The sequence below is a fragment of the Canis lupus genome, chromosome 15 (genome assembly GCF_003254725.2).
Source record: "Canis lupus dingo isolate Sandy chromosome 15, ASM325472v2, whole genome shotgun sequence".
Lineage (NCBI taxonomy): Eukaryota > Metazoa > Chordata > Mammalia > Carnivora > Canidae > Canis > Canis lupus.
Genome location: NC_064257.1, coordinates 47,893,769 through 47,917,130, shown reverse-complemented (window position 1 = coordinate 47,917,130; position 23,362 = coordinate 47,893,769). Strand labels below are relative to the sequence as shown.

Genomic DNA, 23,362 nt, shown 5'->3' with positions numbered 1-23,362 from the left:
GTAATGCATTTCAAAGCATTATTGTGAAGAGGAAGCCTGAACTAAGTAATCAACCAACAAGTATATAAAATAATAAAAGATGAAAGAACTTTTATTAGTCCATCTTAATTTCCCAAATAGAATGTGAAAGAAATTATACTCTACTATGGACTATTTTGAAGAGATAACTTTCACACTGAAAGCAAATAGATTCATTGCCTTGTAATAAGAGGACACTTTAAGAGACAATATGACATTTAAATATGACACAACTATTTTAAGGCAGTCTTTGTCTTTACTCTTTATTCTTTTGCCTTCATTTTACTTCTATACCTTGATAAAGCATTATGTTTGACAGGGGCAGATATTTAAATGCTAATTCTATGATGAAAATTAAATAAGACATTAAAAAAAACCTCAGCAGATTTTAAAGTGGTTGCCATGAGCATTCTTGGCACACAGTGATATTCAGTGTATTTAACAGAAGTTTCCTGGGGTCGTTTGACCAAAAAAAAAATGTGTTCTTTATAGGAATTACATAATCACTGATGAATGTTCTTGTTCTAATTATAATTTATTTGTAGAACTTTTGTTTTACTCTTTATAATATATGTAGAAAGAATTAGGATCTATGTTTATTCAATACAGTGCTGGAATTTCTACTATAGCAATTAGAAAAAAAAAAATGAAAAGCATCCGCATTGGTAAGCAAGAGATAAAGAGAATCATGTAGAATACACGACACTGTACATAGAAAACCCTAAAGACTCCACCAAAAAAACTGCTGGAACTAATAAATGAATGCACTAAAGTTTCAGGGCACAAAATTAATATACAGAAATCTGTTGCATTTCTATACATTAATAATTAACTAGGAAAAAGATATTAAGAAAACAATTTCATTCACAATCACACCTAAAATAATAAAATATCTGGGAATGAACTTAACCAAAAAATGATGAAAATATAAATAATAAAAATAAATGTGTAGTAGGAAGAACACTGGACAAGTAAAGGCAATTTGTCTTCTTTTCCAATCTGGATACTTTCATTTTATTTTCTTTGCATTATTCCGTTGATTAGAACTTCCACTATAATGCTATAGAGCAGTGATGAGAGCAAGCATCCTTGCCTTGTTACCGCCCTTGGGAGAAAGTTGTTCAGTCTTCTACCATTATGTATGATGTTAGCTGTACATTTTTCACAGGTGCTGTTTGTCAGGTCAAGGAAATTTCTATTCTTTTCATAGCCTGTTGACAAATGATGATGATGATGATGATGATAATGATAGTGATGATGATTAAAGAATGGGTGTTGGATTTTGTCAAAAAAATTTTTTCTGAATCTTTTGAAATGATCATATAGTTTTTCTCTTTGCATTTGTTAATATGGTAAATTACATTTATTGATATTTGATTGTTAAATTATTCTTGTTTTGCTGGGATAAATTTTATTTTGTTAGGATATATTATCCTTTCTGTATATTACCACATGTATTTTACTAATATATTGTGTGGAATTTTCTTATGTATGATCTGTGAGGGATATATCTATAGGTTTTATTTTGTTTTTTCTTGATCTGTCTGATTTGACTTAGTGTTTGACTAATTGAAGGAGTTGGGGAGTATTTTTTCCTTTTTTCAATTGTCTGGAAGAACTGTCGGTTACTGATATGTCTCCTTCAAAAATTTGGTAAAATTCACCAATGAAGCCATCTGAGCCTGGGGTTTTCTTTATGGAAAAGTTTTAATTACACATTCAGTTTTAAAAATTGATATAGAGCTAGTCAGGTTATCTGTTTTTTTCTTGAGTTAGCTTTGGGAGCTTGTATCTTTCAAGAATACCATTTTATCTAAGTTGTTGAATTTGTGGGCATAAAATTGTTGCTAATATGCCTTTATTATTATTTTACTTTCTGCAGAATTGCATTGATGTGATTTCTTTCATTACTGATATTTGTAATGAATTTCTGTCCACACTTTCTTTTTCCTTATCAGTCTGAATAGAAGTTTATCAATTTTATTGTTTTTTTTTCAACAAACTAGCTTTTGAAGTTACTGACTTTGTTGTTGTTGTTTTCTCTTTTTGATTTCTTTTCTGGTTTTTTATTTTGCTTCCTCTAGGTCTCATTTGCTATTCTTTTAATAGTGTTATTTAAATCTTCTTTATCCTTAGCTTTTTTCTATCTATTTTGTCTATCAATTATTGAAAGAGGGATATTGAAGTCTCCAACTATAATTGTATATTTATTTCTCTTTGCAGTTCTATTAGTTTTTTACGTTGTATAGTGTTAAGTTCTGTCAGTAGGTTCATAAACCTTTAGGATTAAGACCTCCTTATCACTATGAAGTGCTTTTCTTTATTCCTTGTAATATTCTTTGCTCTGAAATCTAATTTCTTTAATATTAACATAACCACTCTAGCTTCTTTTGCTAAGTGTAGAAAAGTCTAACCTTTCTTTCTTTTTTTTTTTTTTTTAAAGATTTTATATATTTATTCATGAGAGACACAGAGAGAGGCTGAGTGAGAAGCAGGCTCCCTACAGGGGGAGCCTGATGTGGGACTGATCTGAGACCCTGGACCTAAGGCAGATGCTCAATCACTGAGCCACCCAGGTGTCCCAAAAGTCTATCCTTTTACTTTGAACCTCTTTTAGCTATTGAGCACCACACATTTTTGGGTTTTATGTTTTACACGGTGGGTCTCTGGTCTCATTTTGCACTCTTAGGGGACCTGGCCTGTGTCTTTTCTCCTCCATTTTGCCCCATTAAAATGCTGGGTCTCAATGGTTGATAGTTTTATTTGAAAGGATATGGAGAAGGACATATTTTGGATTTAAAAGATTATGGTTTTTTTGTTTTAAATATTTTTACTTATTTATTCATTAGAGACACACACCGGGGCGGGGGGGGGGGGTGTGTGGGAGAGAGAAGCAGGCTCCATGCAGGAAGCCCGATGCGGGACTCGATCCCGGGTCTGCAGGATCACGCTCTGGGCTGAGGGCGGCACTAAAGTGCTGAGCGACCTTGACTGCCCAAGATCATAGGTTTTATCTGGTTGAGTTTGTGATTCTGGATAACCACCTTGGGGCCTATGTCCAGCAGGCAGTTAAAAAGTATGGCTATAGAACTCAGGCGATATCAGTCCCTGGGAGGTACTTGAATTAATGCGTATAAATGAATTCCTCTAAGAAAGCTATTCAGAATGAGAGAAAGACCAAGAATGAAAACCTTAGATGCATGGATATTTACTGAGAAAGAATCTGTAGTTTAGGTAAATTCTAATTTACTAGGGATACTTATGGTAATGAAAGTTTCTTATATGTATGAATTGTTAAATGCAAATGATAGTGAATCCTTTATTATGGAGAATTGTTTGGATATTTCACTCTAGATCTGTGGAGATTTTAATATTCCTTCTAAAGTGCTTGATCTAAATGTAATACCCTAAATAGTTTAAATTATCTATAAATGTTTTTGTAAATTTAGTCTCAGAGGCTGCAAAGAATTCAGTTGTCCTGGTGAGCAAGTTATATAAACTGCCCAAAGGCTCAAGCTCATCAGCTGTTTTGTTCATAATCTAAGTGCCAAGTGATACTGCAGAGGATTTACATATCTTAAGCTTTCAGTAAATACATGATTAAATTGCCAAGTCTTATGAGTATTTTCCTTAATGACCCTTGATCTCTCTTTAAGTGCTACGCTTGCTGAGTAACCTTACCCTGATTGGGATGGGGAGAAATATTGGGATAATCTCATTGCAGACAGAAATGTCACAGGCTGGATTCTGCATGTTAGAACTCTTGGCAGCAGATGTTCAAGTAAGAGAGGGTGTGTGGGCTGTTCAGACAATTGATCCTAAATAGGATTTTATTTTAACTTTAAAATGCACTTGTCTAGAAATTTTTAAGTGATGCAATGACATTTGATATTCTATCTCTACTTAATTTTTTTCTTGTTGACTCTGTTTGCTATTGGTGTAATTTATTATGCCTGTAACAATCCAAAGACAGGCTAGAAAATCAGATGATTCATTATGATTTATCTAATGAATAAACTTTTCAATTTCTAACCCTGGTTTTGTTATCATAGAGATTGTGAAGTGGGCAAGGTCATTCTGCTTCCTGGTGTTGCAGTTAATCCAGTCTTCAAATTGTAAAAGGCTTCACAGTGATTGTGAAATTATGTCTCTGCTGAAGGCATGATTACTAACAGTTTAATCTACTCACCTCCTCACATTTTTTGTGTGTGAAATACAAGTTTAATTTGAAGCAAAATGCAAGATGTGTGAAAAGAACCTCATCTCCTGTTGAGTTATCTTTCTAGGAATTTAGAGAGGTGATAAAATTTCTTACATCAGGGCTGTGAGTTACTTTCCTTGAGACATTGACTAGTAGTCCCACTCATTTTATATAGAGTTATCTTGGCCCATGTAACTAAAATTAGATCAGGTGTATAAGATAAAAGTACTATATACTCTAAAATCTAAAGCAGATCCCCTTAGTACATACTGTTTATAAAAACCCATCTTATGTTGGCTCTTTCTTAAGTGTATCTATAGTGCCTCTTACACTGCCATTCATTCTCTTCTTATTTTTCAAACCAATATTTACACAGTTCTTCAAAAGCCAGTTTAACTTGTCATCTTAATGACAGAGACTAATGATCTGCAATGATGATAGCACAGCTCAACAGACCATTTAATTAATATTCAGAGCTAAAGCATGCAGTTACAATACTGAAACTTTTATTGTAATCAACAAAATCAGTGGAAAAAAGACCACAGACCCTCAAACAAGATGTACTCTTGAAACTAGGGTCAAGTTCAGGTAATATTATCCTTTAAAACTGATGCTAACACCGTGCATGGATGGAATTTGCTATTTACAGCCATCTCTCTTAGAAGTGACTCAGCTAGTGTAATTTTGAAATGACACAAGCTGAATATGACACCAGGAACAAACCATACTAAGTTATAATTAAGTATAATGAAAGAAAAAATCTATTAGAGGTATTTTGAAATGAATAAAGGTCTTGGATCTTTGAAGAGTCAGAGTTACAGAATACGAATTTCAACAAAATCACGAAAATCTGTGTGCCAAGGTTTCTCAGGCAAGAGCAACGTCTGCCGCTGTGGAGATCTTCATGACAGTTACTATAAGAAATGGATAAATTGTCATTTTGGTGATAGTTACTTTGTTTAATGAAAATCATCTCATTAGCTTTTACTTCTTCCTATTCTGCCTTAAAAATTATGAGTAATGCATGCGTGTTTTTAGGAAAATTAGAAAATAAAAATAAAAAAGATTATGAAATTGCATCAAATTTATTTTTATTTTTTTAATAAAATATGGTCAATATTATTTTGAACCTAATACTTGTTTTTGATAATAATATCATTAGGTTAATATGTTTTAATTAGCCTTAGGTAAAATAACAAAAAAATGTGATTACTACACTGGGGTCAATAACCCCAGTCAATTTTTTTGAACACCAATAAAAAAATAAATTAAAAAAATTTGCCTATGATATCATAGGCAAATTTTTTTAATTTATTTTTTTATTGGTGTTCAATTTGCCAACATATAGAATAACACCCAGTGCTCATCCCATCAAGTGACCCCCTCAGTGCCCGTCACCCAGTCACCCCCACCCCGCCGCCCACCTCCCTTTCTACCACCCCTTGTTCGTGTCCCAGAGTTAGGAGTCTCTCATGTTCTGTCTCTCTTAAATCATAGAAATTTTTAAAATAGTGAATAACACACAGCTCTTTATCTTTTTTCTTCTCATTCTCAAAAGTACTTCATCTTTGATTTTTCTCTTGTAGTTCTCACACTGTCTTACCTGGTCAGTATCTGCTTCATCTTACTTCATAACAAAGCCATTTTTATTCTTTATTGTGCCTTACAAGCACTTCGTGTAGGAGAACACTTTTCCAGAAAGACTGACTTTCTTTTCTTGGTTCCCATGATCCCAGTATTTGCCATCATATAAGATTCATAAGTTTTAGTTGCAGATCTAAATTTTACTAGAACATTTCATGGAATAAGTATTTTGGGGAGTACTTCATATGTGTAAAGTGGTTGTAGAGTGGTTAGGTAGAGGAAAATGTGTCCCTATGTTTAGCAGCTGTCAACTGCCTTCATTTTTATCATTTTCCAGGTTGGTGGCAGACTCACATCTTACTCCACGGCCCCTTTGGCCCCTTTACTCTGTTCTTTCCTGCTTTCTGTAATATTCATTTGAAATGAACATTAAAGCAATGCCTCTGTTGAGTTTGAACTAAGGTTACTATAGTAAAAAGTTAAATATAAAATTTCAGGTAAATAATTTAAATCATAGCTGATAGGAGATATGTGGCTTGAGACTTGTCATTTTTGTTAAGACATCACTTGTAGGATGTAGAGCTTTTATCCAGCTATGATGCTTATGGTGCCTGTTTCTGCACAGCATCATCCTCATTTAAACACCCCCTTTGGATAAATTTGGATTTTTTGTTTTGTTTTGTTTTTTGAGGAAAATATGTCCTTTCCCTGACAAATAGGGCACATTGCTCAAGTCTACAACAGATACGACCAAGTGCTTTGTGCTCTTACCTACTTTTCTCCATTGCAGAGAATCTTCTATATTGAAGAAATGAGTTCCAGATTCTTCAGGCATGGCATCTTTCTGTGGGAGTTTCTCTTCATTCCTTTCATAGCAAGAGGCTATAAGCTCAATGGTTAAGAGCTTGAGTTTTTAAGCCAGTGGATCCTGGGTTGAATCCTGGCTCTGCCTCCGGAAGCTCTTTGGCTTTGAAGAAGTTACTGGACTTCTCTAAGCCCTAGTGTCCTTATCTCAGAAATTGATATGATCAGTACTAAGTGCAGAGCAATGTCATGGATCTTCAATAAAGCCATGATTTAAAAGGTTGGCATAGTGAAGATGGCACCCTGGGGGCTTCACATACCAATTACTCTTACTTTAAGACCTCTATGAGAGTCTCTCTGATGTTCCAGTTTAGGGAAGAAGCACCTTGGCTCTTGTACTTCTCTAAGCCTCTTTTCCTCCCTTTGGAGCCTCTTAATATCTCACCTCTTCCATGTATTTTCATAGGTACACTAAACTCAACATGCAAAAATATAACACTCTGCAACAATTGCAAATGTTTATTCTTTCTGGTGTTGTATAAATCCTGCTATACAGCACACCAGCACAATGTATTGTCCATCTTCCTGCTTTCTGATGATGAGAGTGAAGGTGATGGACTCTGTATAAGTAGGAAGCCACCATATTTTTAGGATAAAGGCCAATATTAATAAAATTTAATTATATTTAAACTTCACTCATTGAATACTCAATAGACTTTGTGATTTCACTTTAGATGGTGTTAGCAGAATATGGGCATGATGTGTGTGTGTGTGTGTGTGTGTGTGTGTGTGTGCAGAGCAGCACTTCATGTTTAATATGTATTTAAATCTAAAATTTTTACTAAAGCTGCTACTGAAAATTGCTGCATGGGACAGAGATTAACATCTTTGGGATCCCCTAGTAAGAGTAATTAGTAAAGGTGATTTAAATAAAAAAGTATTTGGGGATTTGTCTGTTAGAGGTTGTAGAGATCTGTGGAGAACCTTATCATTGAATTATAACTGAATAGGTTTTTAATAAATTAATCGGAACTAGAAATTATTTTTCTACTCCCTCATGTGAAACTATGCCTAAAACTTATTAAATAACAAGGCAATTAAATTTTCCTACAGGCAGCATTGATTGCCTTGTAGAGAGGGCCAGATGAACAGAACCTACAGGATCAAGATGCCTTTGTAATAAAGAAATACTGCAGGCTTTGTCCTCAGTGCTCCCATCTTAATGAAATAAGAATGTCCTTTTCAATTAGCATTTGGTGCTACCTCACAGAAGAAGAAATAAAATGCTGGGTAACTTTTTATCAAGAGATTGATACGGTTTGTTGTGAAGCACAATGCTGTAACTACTGGTGATTTGAATATGAAGCCTAGAAGGAGGTAACTTTTGTCCCAGACTGGATCCCCCTGTTATCTTTTAAGACACTCTTCATCCCTCCATCCCCTTGTCACTGAAGAGGAGCTTGTAAAGCTGATTTAGAAGGATGATTCTCCAAATATAATCTTATTATGTTCATTATTTTTTAACTCACATATTTCTAAATTTCTTCATCATTGAGCAACCTGTTGTGTTATTTAAGATATGAGATACAATTTTAAAAATTACCATACAGTTTTTCTTGATATTTTACTTAAAATTGTTATAAGGTAGCTTAACTTCTTTTTTTAGATTGAGATATAATTGACACATCACATTATATTAGTTTCAGGTGCACAATATGAGTCGATACTTGTATATATTGCAAAATGATCGTAGTAAGTCTAATTTAACATCCCTCAAGAATACATACACAGTTTTTTTCTTGTAATGAGGACATTGAAGATCTACTTTCTTAACAACTTGCAAAAACACAATACACTATTATTAACTATAGTCACCATGCTGTATGTTGCATGTCCCATGCTGCAGGGGGATACCCAAGCCTTTTTTATTTGGCAGCTGGAATCTTGAAGCTTTTGACTCCCTTCATCCATTTTACCCCTCCCCACTCCTTGCCTCTGACAACCACCAATCTGTTCTTTATATCTGTGAGTTCAGTTTTGCTTGTTTTTTTTTTTTTTTTGATTCCACATGTAAGTGAGGTCATAAAATATTTGTCTTTTTCTGACTTATTTCACTTATCATATATATATATATATATATATATATATATATATATATATAATGTTTTCTTTATCCATTCACCTATCAATGGACACTTAGATTGCTTTCATGTCTTGGCTAATGCTGCAGTGAATGTAGAGTTGTATATTTCTTTTTGAGTTAGTGTTTTAATTTTCTTTAGGTTAATACTCAAAAGTGGAATCGTTGGGTCATATGGTAGTGCTATTTTAAATTTTTTGACGAACTTCTGTACTGTTTTCCATAGTGACTGCACCAGTTTATATTCCCACCAACAGTGCACAAGGGTTCCTTTTTCTCCATATCCTAATACTTGGTATTTATTTATTTTTTTTATAATAGCAATAGCCATTCTAACAGATGTGAGGTGATTCCTCATGATACTTTTGATTTGCATTTCCCTGATGATTAGTGATGGTGTATACCTTTCTATGTACCTGTTGGCCATCTATATGTCTCCTATCTATTCAGCTCCTCTGCCCATTTTTTTAAGCCAGTATTTGTTTTATTGCTCTTGAGGTTTTTGAGTTCTTTATACATTTTGAACATAATCCCTTATTAGGTATATTATTTGCAAAAATTTTATCCCAATCACTAGATAGTCTTTTCATTTTGTTGATGATTTTCTTTGCTCTGCACAAACTTTTTAGTTGATGTAGCCTCTAGTTGTTGATTTTTGCTTCTGTTGCCTTTGCTTTTGATGTCATTTTAAAAAATCATGGCCAAGACCAATGTCAAAGAGATATTGCTTATGTTTTCTTCTAGGAGTTTTATGATTTCACATCTTACATTCAAGTCTTTGATCCATTTTGTGTTAATTTTTGTGTCCAATGTAACATAGTGGTCCAATCTCATTCTTCTGTGTGTAGCTGTCCAATTTTCCCAACACCATTTATTAAGAGACTGTCCTTTATCCATTGTATATTCTTGCCTCCTTTCTTGTAAATTAATTGGCCCCATATGCATGGGTTTATTTCTGGGATCTCTATTCTGTTCCATTGGTCTATGTGTCAGTTTTTATGCCAATATCATACTATTTTGATTGCTATAGCTTTGTAGCATAGTTTGAAATCAGGAAGCATGATGCTTCCAGGTTTGTTCTTCTTTTTCAAGATTGTTTTGGCTATCTGGGGTCTTTTGTGGTTTCACAATTTTAGGGTTGTTTATTCCATTTCTGTAAAAAATGCCATTGTAATTACTTCTTATTTGGCTAGACTGATTAGTTTTGTCATCTGTCGTTAAATTTGACAGCCTTTATGCTGCCTTAGTCTTTTTTTTTTCCTCCTAAAGAACCATGCCTAGATCTTTTATTCTTTAATCATGAAGTTTATTTTGGGAAACTTATACCTTCTATTATCACTTTTTAAAAAATTGTGAGGTCTTGCTCTTGTGTCTTTTACTTTCTTAAATTGCTATCTTCTTACCTGTATATATTGTCCCAGTTGATAATTAAGCCTTGTTAATGAAGACCAATTCCTGTTTCTTACTGTAAGCTACCAGATTGCTTCTTTTGTGAGTACTTATAATAACATCTCCTTTAGTTCTAAGGTACTTAATTTTCACTTTATATAGCTGGTAACTTTTTTCATTAAATTTTGTAAGTTAAAAACTGTTTTTCATTTTTAATTAATGCTATTCGTTTGGAAAATTGAGGTCCCAGAAAACAAGTTATATCATTCAAGAAGTCAGAAGCTAAACCTAGTTTTGGTACATGTATTTCTGGGGAACTGGCTTTTTGTACTACTAAATAAACTGCTGTAATTAATTGCTACAATGAATTGTTTTACAAATAATTTTTGAACACTGTATTTAGAGAATTTTCCTAGGATCTGTGAGGGATATTATAATTCAGACAGAAATATCCTTAAGACACTTGCAGTGTAATATAGGAAATGATATTTGCACACAAATAAATGTAACACAAGATTTAAAAGGACAGTGTCATAAATGAGAGATAGTGTAAGGGCTATGGGATTCTGAAGAGACAAGGAAGACTTCCAATGTGGAGGATAAGAGAAAACTTTGTGCAGGAGGAGGCCTATGATATGTTCCTCAAAGGGAAACCAGGATTGTTTATTCTTTGGAAAGTAGGGAAGTTGATATCCAGATGGCAAGAACAGAACAAGCAACTAAGGAAAGAGGAAAGCAAAGGTGCTTGTGGTGGGAATAGGAAATGGGGAGCTTGCTGGTCATGTGTAAATGAGAGCATGGAGACTTAGAGTTGTACTTATGGCTTTGGGTTATTTATTACCATATTATTTTATAAACACTGACACTTTGATCAAAAGAGGATCATGAATATGATAGTTTCTCTTTTTTAACAAAAGATTTTATTTATTTATTTTTGAGAGAGAGTGACTATGTGTATGTGTGTGAGCAGGGGGAGGGATAGAGGGAGAGGAAGAGAATCTCTAACAGATTCCATGCTGAGCTGGAGCTCCATGTGGGACTTGATCCCATGACCCTGAGATCATCACCTGAACTGAAACCAAGAGTCAGATACCCAAAGTGCTGAGCCACCCAGGCGCCCCTGATAGTCTCCCTTTATCCCAATTTTGCTTTCTGTGCTTTCACTTACTGGTGGTCAGCTATGGTCTGGAAGCAGATGATTCTCCTTCTGATTTATCATCAGAAGGTCAGTAGTACCTAATGCTACATCACAATGCCTACGTCATTCATCTGACTTCATCTCATCACTTCATAGACATTTCATCATCTCACATCATCACAAGAAGACAGTAAGTACAGTACAATAAGATATTTTGAGTGGTCACATTCACCTAACTTTTATTACAGTATATTGTTATAATTATTCTATTTTATCATCGTTGTTGCTTAATCTCTTATTGTGCCTAATTTGTAATGAAACTTTATCATAAATGTGTTTATATAGGAAAAAGCATAGTATTGTAGGGTTTGTACTATCCACTGTTTCAGGCATCCACTACGGAACATAGAAGTGTCCTCCATGGATAAAGGTGGGGGAACTACTGTAGATCCATGATTGAGAGAGATCGTCATATATTTTTTTTCTTTTTGATGTTGAGTAATAAGGCTATGTGTGAAGGAAGAGCTGAATTAGTGTATTATTTGGCTCTAAACACTTACTCATTTTCACATCCTGGCCTATATATCATAGGCTTAGGAATTGACATAGGCATAGGTCCAGGAAATTGACAGAATAGTAATAGTTTTGTATCTTGTGATTTTAGGGATACTAGGAAACTTGTTTTTACAAAGACTTAACAAAATCCTCTGTCTGCTAATATCTAATATTTTCTTATACCCGTTCCTTTAAAGCACATGATCAATACTTGATGTATTTTCCCCTGTTAAAATATAAAGGCCTCTGGATATAGTTCAAGAACATATGCAGGGAGAGGATATCTCCAAAGGGGAAGAACATTTCTGGAAGAATAGCTAGGCAAACACTGATTTTTATTTTTTTGACTGACTTCGCAATTTTACCTAACCTACTGTTTTGATATACCTCGGGAATGTCAAATATAAATAAATGCATACATACATATAAATAAAATATATAAATACAACACACTGAGTTCACTGGTGGTTTTATATTATTTTTATTTAATAAAAATGAAACAAAATGACCTAAAAGATGTTTCCTAGCACATGAAATCAGGAACCAGACTCTTAGTTGGTAGTTGGATTTGGGATTTTTCTCTGGAGGAAGATCAGCTGTTCTTTTTTAATGAATACCTTGATTTCTGTTAATGAACTACTCAGATGTATAAAAGAACAATTAAGTTCATCTCAGCCTTCTGCTATATTATTATAATTTTGTATAAATAGTTCTTAATAAAGTCATTTTCTAAATTGATTTTATTTTATGTAATACAAGTTTTTTACTTAGAAAGGAAAATACTTGAAGAGCTAGCATATGGTTACCTTATGCTGCTCTTCACTTGCTTCTTCCTTTAGTGCATTTCATGCTCTTCTCTGTTGTCTTTTTCCCCCTATTTTCTGTGATTTCTTCTTCCATGTAGGATTCAGTGCCTTCATGCTGCTCTTGGACATTTGAGCCTTCCTCACTTTCCTGCCTTACCTGGGCCTGTGTGGTTCCTCCAGCACCCTGACAAGTCTAGACTTCCCTTTGCATCCTCTTCAGCTTTTCCTTTTGTACCTAATACTGCTTATTTGTCCGTCTGTCCTCCTTTCCCACTTCCCTCTCTCGCTTCCTCCCTCCTTCCTCTGCTTCCTCGTCTTTTTCCTCTTCTGCCTCCCTCCCACGCCTTTCTCTCTCTTTGTGGCACATAGAGGCTTGTACATCTCATCAATTTTCACAAAGGACTTGTTTTTTTTGTTTTGTTGACAGTCTCTACTAGTTTTGTTTTTTGCAGTTGTTTTGATTACATTCATTTTTGCTCTTGTCTTTATTAGTTTCTTCCTTCTACTTTCTTTGGATTTAATAATTTTTGCTTTATATGTGTTAAAGTTGAATATTTTAAATATGTATTTCATTTAATAAATACGTGTAGGGCAATAAATTTACTTCTTGATGCTACTTTGTATTCCATAAGTTTGCTGTGTTTGCATTTGCTCCCTGTTCTAAATATTTCATAATTTCCATTTTGATCTACTCTTTAATCACTTAGTCATTCAGGAGTACACTTTAAAAAACAATCTTCACTGTTGATTTCTAAAAATTGTATTATTCAAATATTTAACATTTATTGGGACATTTCAGGTGACTGAGTATATGGAAAAATTTTTAATGCTCCATATGTGCTTAAAATATGTATTTTTAACTTGTGCAGGATTCTAAAAATATATATTACAACAAGCATCTAACGTTAAATTTATATCCATATTATTTTGTACGTACTTGATCCATGTTTTTTTTTTTTTTTTTGATCCATGTTTCTAATAGTGGTATGCTAAAATCTCCCTCTCCAATTGTTTTAACACTTTTTCTGTGTAATTCTATTAATTGAAAATTTGGAGCTATTTTGTTAGGTTTATACAAATTAATGATTGTCCTAACATCTTGAAGCATTGTTTCTTTAACCATAATTTGTTTATTTATTTAATTAAAGATTTTAATTTATTTATTCATGAGAAACACACACACAGAGAGGCAGAGACCCAGGCAGAGGGAGAAGCAGGCTCTATGCAAGGAGCCTGATATGAGACTTGATCCCAGGACTCCAGGATCATGCCCTGGGTGGAAGGCAGATGCTCAACCACTGAGCCACCCAGGCGTCCCTCTTTAACCATAATTTAGTGTGCCTCTTCATTCCTATTAATAATTTTGATCTAATATCTGTTTTTGCCTGGTAGCACTAGTATTACACCAGCTTTTTTGTTATTATTTTTTTGGTAAATATTTTTTCATGAATTTCTAATCTTTCTGTGTTCTTTGGTTTTAAGTGTATCTTTTCTTTTTTAAAGATTTTATTTATTTATTCATGAGAGACACGGAGACAGAGAGAGAGGCAGAGACACAGGCAGAGGGAGAAGCAGGCTCGAAGCAGGGAGCTCGACGTGGGACTCCATCCCTGGCCTCCAGAATCACACCCTGGGCTGAAGGCAGTGCTAAACTGCTGGGCCACCTGGGTTGCCCTAAGTCTATCTTTTACAACTAACCCTTTCATTGAATTCTTTTTGTATTGGTTTATTCTATAATCTTTGTCTATTAATAGATATAATCTGTATTTATGACACTTATAAGTTTATTTAGGTTTCTATTTAAATTCTATTTTTTCTTTGCTTTTTTTTTCCTTCTCTTACCTTCTTTTGACTTGATAGAATTTCCATTAATTATTATAAGATTCCTCTGATAGTTTCAGAGCTATACATTGTATTGCCATTCTGTTAGAAGTCATCCTTAGCATGTTAGTGAAAATATTTGTCTCTATTTTTTTTTAACTTACTTAGTACATTTATTTTCTTCTTAAACAAGACAAAGGCCCTGAACCTTTAATCTGTTGAAAACTGCTCCCTTTTGGATCTTGCCTACCCCCTTCCTGGTTATTATATTTAAAAATTTAGTTTCACATGAAAAAAATCCATATTGACTACGCATAGGTTTTTGTAGATAGAGCTATTTAAATTTATAAACATTATCACATTTCTGTGCTTATATCTTTTTTCTTGCATTTTATTCATTCCTTTCGGGCTCACTTTCTTCTTCCTGAAGTATGTCTATTAACCACTCATTTTGGGGAGATCTGTGTGTGCTTGTGTGTGTGTGTGTGTGTGTGTGTCAAGATTTCTTAGACTTAGTATTTCTAAAAGCCCTTATTTTGTTCTCACTTTTACATGATAGTTTAGATTGATTTTGAATTTTGTTTCTTGTTATTTTTCCTCTGATGTTCTAAGATAATGTCTTCTGTCAACTGTCATTGCTGATGAGAGATTTTGCCAAAGTTGTCATTCCTTTCTATATAGCCTATCTTTTCTCTATGTTGGAATTTACGGGGTTTTTTATTCCTTTATTCATTATCCTTCAAATATTTATTGATTGACAACTAGTCCTGTAGACACTGGGTTTTCATCAGTGTACAAAGCAGTATAAATATCCGTGCACTCATAGATCTTACAGTCTAATGAGTGAATATATTAGCTAAGCTAAAGCTACCACTGTAATAAATTAAGCCCCTGATTATCACTGGCTTAATGCTTTGAGATTTTATTTTTCATACTATCTCTTTTTTTTTTTAAGATTTTATTTATTCATGAGAGACAGAGAGAGGCAGAGACATAGACAGAAGTAGAAGCAGGCTTCTTCTGGGGAGCCCAATGTGGGACTCGATCCCAGGACTCCTGGGATCATGCTGTGAGCCGAAGGCAGATGCTCAACCCCTGAGCCACCCAGGCGTCCCTTTCATACTGTCTCTTAAGGCTGTTTCTAGTTAACAAACTCTCAAGGTACAGGCTTTTTCTACTTTGTGTCTCTGTCATCTCTAACATTCAGTTTTGATGCTGTCCTGCAGCCACCAAAGTTCTAGCAGCCAGAGAGGGAAAAGAGCATGGAGGTTTTTAAGGACTAGGCCTGGAGGTGGCACTTACCACGTTGGCCCATATTCTCATGGTGAGGATGCAGTCACTTGTACATATTTAACTTCAAAGGTGCCTGGGGAAGGTAGTGCAGCTGTGAGCCTAGGAGGAAAAGAAAACACGTTTGGGAATCAGCAGTTAGTTCTTGCCATGCCATGAGTAAAACGCATGGTATACTAAATAGTGTTAGTGCTAAGGAGGAAACTACTCAATGAGGGGGCCAGGAGGGTTGCAGGAGGTGGGATCCCAGTTGTACACGGGTGGCTGCTGAAGTCCTTACTTAGAAGGGTACCTTTGAGTGTACACCTATGAAGAAGTGAGGGGTTGTTGCCTTGTAGAGATCCGTCTGAAGGAAGAACATTTCAGGCATAGCAAATAGCAAATGCAAATGTTTTGAGGTTGGGGGCAAGCGAACAACGGGTTGGAGTAAATATTAGGTCAATGAGGTAAGTGATAATGTAGGGCTGTGTGAGCCATCAGTGGGTTTTGAGTGGAAGGCATGGGCATGATCTGACTTAGGTTTTAGCGGGATAGCTCTGGTTGCTGGGTTGAGAAGAGATAGTAGGACGGGAGTAGGGAAGAGAATCAGGCCAGTTAGAGGTTACTCTAATAATCCACGTGAGAAATGGTGATGGTTTAGACTAGAGTGCTTATGGTGTAGGTGGTGTGAAGCTATCAAATTCTGAATATATTTTGAAAATATTGCTGGCTTAGATGTGGGATGTGGGATCAGATGTGGGATGTACAAAAAAAGGAATGGACCAGATGTGGGATGTACATCAGGGATGGAATCAGGGATGGTTGTTCAGCCTTAGTAACTAGAAGAATAGAGATATTATTTTCTGAGGTTTGGAAAATGATCAGAGGAAGATTAGGAACTCTGTTTCAATACATAAAATTTGAGATGCCTCCATGCTGCTCAAATGGGAATGTGAAATAGCCAAGGAGAGAGGACCAGGCTGAAAATACATCTTTGTGAATCATAAACACAGAGATAGTATTTATGGCCACAAGGCTGGACAAAATAACAAAGTAAATATATGTGGTGGAAAAGATATCAGGGGATCACTGGGTGGCTCGGTGTCTGCCTTTGACTCAGGGCATGATCCCAGTCTAGGGATGGAGTCCCATGTCAGGCTCCCTGAGAGGAACCTGCTTCTCCCCCTGCCTATGTCTCTGTGTCTCTTTCTCTCTGTGTCTCTCATGAATAAATAAATAAAATCTTTTTATTTTTTAAAGAGATTTCAGGTCTGAGCTTTGGGACAATATACTATTTTGAGGTCAGTGAGACGAGGAGGAGCCAGCAAAAGACTCTGAGGTAGGAGAAAGTAAGAGAAGATCTAGGACAGTGGGGATTCCCAGGAGACAAATGCAGAAAATATGTCAAGAATGAGTCAGTGATGAAATATATAAAATGCACTTAATAGGTGAACTGAGATAAAGACTGAGAATTGGGAATTAGATTTAATAGCATGAAGGACATCAGTTGACCTTGACAGAAGGAATGGCTGGTAGGTTATGTTCCCCTGGAAACAGACTCTGAGGTGGAGATGAGCAAAAGGTTATTAGGATGTGCTTCTGGAATTACCATCTATGGAAGGGGAGGGAAGGAAGCAGGAATTAGGGGAAGTTTGGCTCTGAGGCAGTCTAGTGACAGTTGCAACAAACCCCCTGGGGAGCTCTAATGTTGAGATAGGCGAGGTGTCTGGGCCTGCACAGATCTCTTGTTGACTAGTCACTGGGAGTGGGCTGTCCTGGAAGGGGCATGGTTTTGGGCACAGCGATTCCTTAGCCAGTGCAATCTGAGGAAAGGCCATAATCGAGAGCTTTCTTGGGGTGCGTGTCCAGCAGCAGGGGAGGAAGTTCTCTGTGAGGCTCTGCCTGGCATATCACAGACTCCCTTAGAAGCAGTTTAGATGGAGTGGTGGATGCAAAAGCCCACTTTTGAAAGTACGTTAAAAAAAGCATGGGGAAAAAAAAACAAAAAAACAAAAAAAAACAAAAAAAACAAAAAAAACAAAAAAGCATGGGAAGACAGAAATCAAAGACGATGAGCACAGATGACTTTTCCTCTTCATTCCTGTTGCTCACTACGACATGTCTGGATGTGGATTTATTTTTATTCTTCTTGCTTGGAATCCAGAGTGTAGTTTCAATTCAAGATTCATGTCATCTTTTAATACTGGCACTTGAAACATCGCTTTTTCTTCATTTCTTTCTTTCTTTTTTTTTCTGGAACTTCTTTTAACACATGTTGGGATCTTTCAACCTATGTTTTATATGTTTTAATTGTTGCTTCATCTTTTATTATCTATGTCTCTTTTTGTTATGTTCTGGGGAATTCCTTAGTATTATCTTTTTAACTAATTGATTCTCTTATACTGTATCTAATCTAGATTTTATTATTTTTATTATAAATTTTTTTCAAAGAATATGTTCTTATTTCAAGGGATCTGTGTTTTTTTTGGTCTTTATTTCTGCTTTGTTTCATATTTTCATATATTTTTTAAAGAACATTATTTCCTCCTCTGTCTCGTGGTAGAGTCTTTTTTTTTTTTTTAAGATTTTATTTACTTGAGAGAGAGAAAGAGAGAGCACAGGCAAGGAGGGGGCAGAAGGAGAAGCAGACTCCCTTCTGAGCAGGGACCCCGACATGGTCTCGATCTCAAGACCCTGGGATTATGACCTGAGCCAAAGGCAAATGCTTAACTGACTGAGCCACTCAGGTGCCCCTCTTGGTGGAGTGTTAACCTACTTTTTAAAGTTATTTTTCTTATTTGTTTATCATTTTCATTTCCTATGGAGTGAATTGCTATTCTAGTTGTTGATTTTATTGAATATCTTTCTTGGTGTTACTTTTGGACATGTGTTTTCTAATTTTGAAATTATTTTATAATATTTTTCAGGCTTATGTGGAGTAGAAGTTTTATTATATTTTTATATCTTATTTGCTTCTACACCCATCACATTCTGGTTCACAGTACTATAGTTGACCCAGTGTTTCCCATTCCAGAACCAGGTCTTATATTGGCTCCTTGGGGCTCCTGCTCTCGTGATATTGATGATATTTCAAATCCTGTCTCTGTGGCTAGGTGTGGCTAGGTCCTCCTGGGAGTGAAACCTGTGTACCTTCTGCCTCCACAGCTATCGAGCTTTTGATAAGTCCTTGCTCCAAGCAGTGGTTTGGAAGTTTTATTTTCTGCCTCCTCTCATCTAGTTTTTTTTTTTTTTTTAATTTTTTTTTTTTTTTAGCAGGGCCTGGCCCTGATCACATATATAGTGTGGGAATTGTTTCACCTCCCACTGGAGGTGAACTCCAGGTAGCCTCTGCCTACATCCAGGAGCTGGGACAGCATTCTCAGCTTTTATCCCATCACCACTGTGCATTTATTTTCTATTTATGGTTCCTGAAGATTCCTACCTTATTTATAAATGCCTCGTTCCTTAGGGAAAAGCCTTCAGATATTGCTGATAAAAAGATACATGTTTTGATATTTGTAGTTCAATATGTTATTCCTCTTAGAAATTTTTTTCTAGAAAGATATAAATGCTAGATATGATACTGAATGTATCAATAATGCAGTAATTATAGATATTTTTGCTCTTTTGATGATTCTTTGTGTTTCTAAAGTTATCTCATATAGTAGACAAAGTATTATACCTATTTATCCCTTACCCTCACTTCCTTTCTTACTTACTTCTGAAAAATCCTTTATATAATCTGCATCCAGGGCACCTGGGTGGCTCAGTGGTTGAGCGAATGCCTTTGGCTCATGGTATGATCCTGGGGCCCTGGGATCAAGTCCTGCATTGGGCTCCCCGCAGAGAGCCTGCTTCTCCCTCTGCCTATGTCTCTGCCTCTCTCTCTGTGTCTCTCATGAATAAATGGATAAAATCATAAAAAAATAATCTGCATCTATTTAGAGACTCAAGAGTAGAATTTATTACTAAGCTCTTCCATGCATGCCCTGGTCTTGAAATTCCTTTGTTTCTTATCTGATTATGTTGACCAATATGGCCTTGAGACACTCTCCTTCCTTCTTAACGGACTCTATTTCTGTGTTTTTCCCACTCTCCACAAATCAACTGCTTGTCTTGTTTCTCAGAAAACCCATTCTCTCTCTTGGCTTTATATATCACCTGAGTCTTAGAGATTTTCAAATCTACATCTCTAACAGGAAGAGACAGAAGAGGAAGTGACATGGGCTAACTTAATGAGGGCTTACAAGGGCCAGGCTTAGGAGCTTTGCTGAATGTTTTCATACATTTATTCATTTATTTGACCTCCTAGCAGCACTATGAGACATAGGAATGAGTATTATTCATATTTTACAGGTAAAAGAGCTCAAACTTATGGAGTTAAATAAGTAGCTAACCTAATTTTCCTGGGACAGAGGTGGCTGTCAGGACTCAGGACCTCTGGTTTTAAAACAGGAAAGTACGTGGCAAACTGGGACAAATTGGTCCCCTGAGGTCTGAGGTCAATGACTAGGAAGTGGCAAAGCCCTTGGCTTGAACCTAGGCCCCCTGGAGCCTAAGATCTTTGCTCTTCACCCCCATGGTATACTGTCTCCATTAGAACAAAGTAGGAAAAAAAGGACTAATGCAGACAGGAGATAGAAGGTAAAGGGATGAAAGAATTCATGAAAGGAGTATACTGTTTCCTGGAAGGAATTTTATTAGGAAAAATTGTGCTTTGGCAGGACTTAAGAGACCAGAATTCTGGTTCCGGTTTATCAACAAATCCAGTTTGCGTTGGACAAATCACTTACATCCTCATACTGCTGTGTCCTCACCCACAAAATGAAGGGCTAACAAGAAGGAGGCAACTGCTAAGATTGTTTTCAAAATAAAATAAACTCCAAAACCATTTCATAGCCTTAAATATTTTTATAAGGTAATCGAGAAAGAAGTCTGAAAATAGATGCCAGGATTTATAGTATTTTAGGATTTTGCCCAAATTTCTAGATCTAGCTCTTTAACATCAACTAGTATTTCTGAGCATAGCCAAATTCCATTTAAACGGTTTAACAGTTTGGCCTTTAATTTATTTTATTTAATTTGTGGTAATTAACTTTATGGTGTTTTCATTGTTGTCTTTAATTGTTTATATAATGTCCCAAACATCTCAGCAGGAGCTGCTTTATAAATCTGGTTTTCACTCTTTATTGTTATTTATAAAACGTTAATATCTTCTATTTAAGGCATGTGTGATTAATAGCTGAGAGAACGTACTTTTATAACAGCACAGTTTTAATCTGTGAAAATCACAAGAAAAACAGAGACATAACATGCCACAATTATTATTGAAGGCATAACTGCATGTATTGACATGTGAATCTTCCTAAGGTATTTTGAAAGCGTTTCAGATAAAATAGAGTACTAAGAAGTAAGGCATTATGGTATTTTTGTTGTTCTTGGACACATATATCATATCTGACATGTTTCTAACTAAAATTTCACCAAAATAAAATTTATAAGATATAACGTCCAGTATTTTTAACACTTCATTCAAGAAATTGTACTTTCCTTATTGCCTCCTCCCCCACCCCATTCTATCAGTGTCTTAAGGTTGAATTCAAAGAGTGAATAGATTTGAGGCAAGAAAAATGTGGAATAGTGCCAGTTTTTCTGAAACTTGTGTGTGTGTGTGTGTGTGTGTGTGTGTATGATTACTGCTCAATTTGGGCCAAAGCAATTAGCTCCTTTTCTCATTTGGATAATTGTGGTTTTCCTATCAAGGTAAGTAGGTGCATAAAATTAAACAATCCCATACATCACCCAGTGCTCATCATGACAAGGACATTCTTTAATCCCCATCTTAGCTATGGGAACTTGGAGAAGTTGGTCAAACTTTCCTGAACCAGTGAAATGAAATCATAACTACTTCCTGTAGCTGCTGGAAGGTATAAACATGTATGAATGCACCTCCTCCTCCTCCTCCCCTTTTGCCTAGGAAACTCCTGTTTTACACTTCAGCCATTATTTCACAAATGCCACTTTTTCCAGAAAGCCTTTCCTAATGGCCACCCTGTGGGACTTTGGCTGGCCTCCTCTACTATATTTGGTCTGAGCACCATGTGACCCACTAGACACCATCAACTTCATTAAAAAAATAAAGTCCATTAGACACACTGCAAAAAGTTATGACAAATTACATGGGAAAATTTAGCAGTAGTCAGATTTCTAAATAGATATTAGTAATGCTGAAAACTAAGCAGATTATAATGATTGAAGATTTCTTGCAGGAATTCAAATCAACTGCTTTTTATGAGTTACTTATTGCTTGGCTAGCCATGTGCTCAGTCTTATGGAATACACAAAAGAAATAAAAACTAGTTCTTTCCCTAGTTAGGCTTACCATCTAGCACAGATATTGTTGGCTTTTATGAAAGCTCTATGCTCATTTTTCTTTTGAGAAAGAGAAGAGGAGAAATAAAACGATCTGTGATGATGAGAGTAGTGTTTTCAGAGTTTTACTAGGTTACTTCGAAAAACTAATAATTAAAACTTAAAATTTGGGGACCTGGGTGGCTCAGTCAGTTAAGCATCTGCCTTAGGCTCTGGCATAGTCCTGGAGCCCTGGGATCCATTCCTGCTCATCCGGGAGCCTGCTTCTCCCTCCCCCTCCCAACCCCCAACTCTGACCCATGCTCTCTCTTTTTTCCTCTCAAGTAAATAAAATCTTTAAAAAAACTTGAAATGTATTGTTAAATTTAAATTGATGTATAACATATAATCAGAAAAGTGCATAATTCCTAAGTGTACAGCTTGAGAAATATTCACAAAGTAAACCTGCCTGCATAACCACCATCTGATAAATAAACATTACTGGCACCCTAGAGGCTTTCCTTGTGCCCCATCAGCCACTGCACCATCTCTCCAAGGGTCACCATTACTCTGTTTTCTATTACCATTGATGTTTTGCCTGCTTTTGAACTTTATATGAATGGGGCCATGTCCTCTTCATGCTTTCTCTCAAGATTATGTGTGTGAGGATCAGTTATGTCTGTGTATAGTGCTTCATTCTCGCTGCTGTGACACATTCAGTGGTATGAATATGTTGTGATTTATCCATTCTGCTCTCAGAGGACACTTGGGCTGCTTCCAGTTTTCACCTATTACAGAATAGTGGTGCAGTGATCATTCTTACATGTGTCTTTCATATTATAACATGTTTCTGTTGGGAGTGGGAGGGCTGAGCCATACTTAGATATAGATTTAGGTTTTGAAGATTCCGTCAAATAGTTTTCCAAAGATTACCAATTTACACTCCTGACAGGCAGTAAATGAATATTTCGGTAGCTCTATATCCTTGCCAACACTTAGGATTTTGTGAAAGCCATTCGTTTGGCTGCACGGTAGTTGTGATTTGACTTTGTGTTTCCTTAATGACCAATGAGTTTTGAGCAACTCTTAGCATACTGATTTCCCATTTGAAAACTCTGTTTGCAAAGTGTCTATTGCAATCATTTGCTGACTTGTATATTAGATTGTCTCTTTCTTTGGCTTGTAAAAGTCATTTACTTTGCAAATGTTATTTTTGTGCTTGTAATTTTGGAAAGTACAGGGACTAAAGGTCAGTTTTTCAATTCCCTCTAGTAGTTGATCTCTTT

The 23,362-nt window shown here is 35.7% G+C and overlaps 1 protein-coding gene across 6 annotated transcripts in view; it reads left to right on the top strand.

Moving 5' to 3' along the window:
- IQCM (IQ motif containing M) overlaps nucleotides 1-23,362 on the top strand; it is a 429,271-nt gene that overhangs the window by 33,555 nt on the left and 372,354 nt on the right. The window contains exon 2 of one of the 6 annotated variants that reach the window (XM_025439270.3): nucleotides 11,431-11,464. The exons of 4 other annotated variants lie outside the window; for them this stretch is intronic. The gene's annotated coding sequence lies outside the window, so the exon portion shown is untranslated. Of the gene's footprint in view, nucleotides 1-11,314; nucleotides 11,465-23,362 lie in introns of all 6 variants that reach the window. One more of the 6 variants, XM_049094378.1, reaches the window with a different exon arrangement.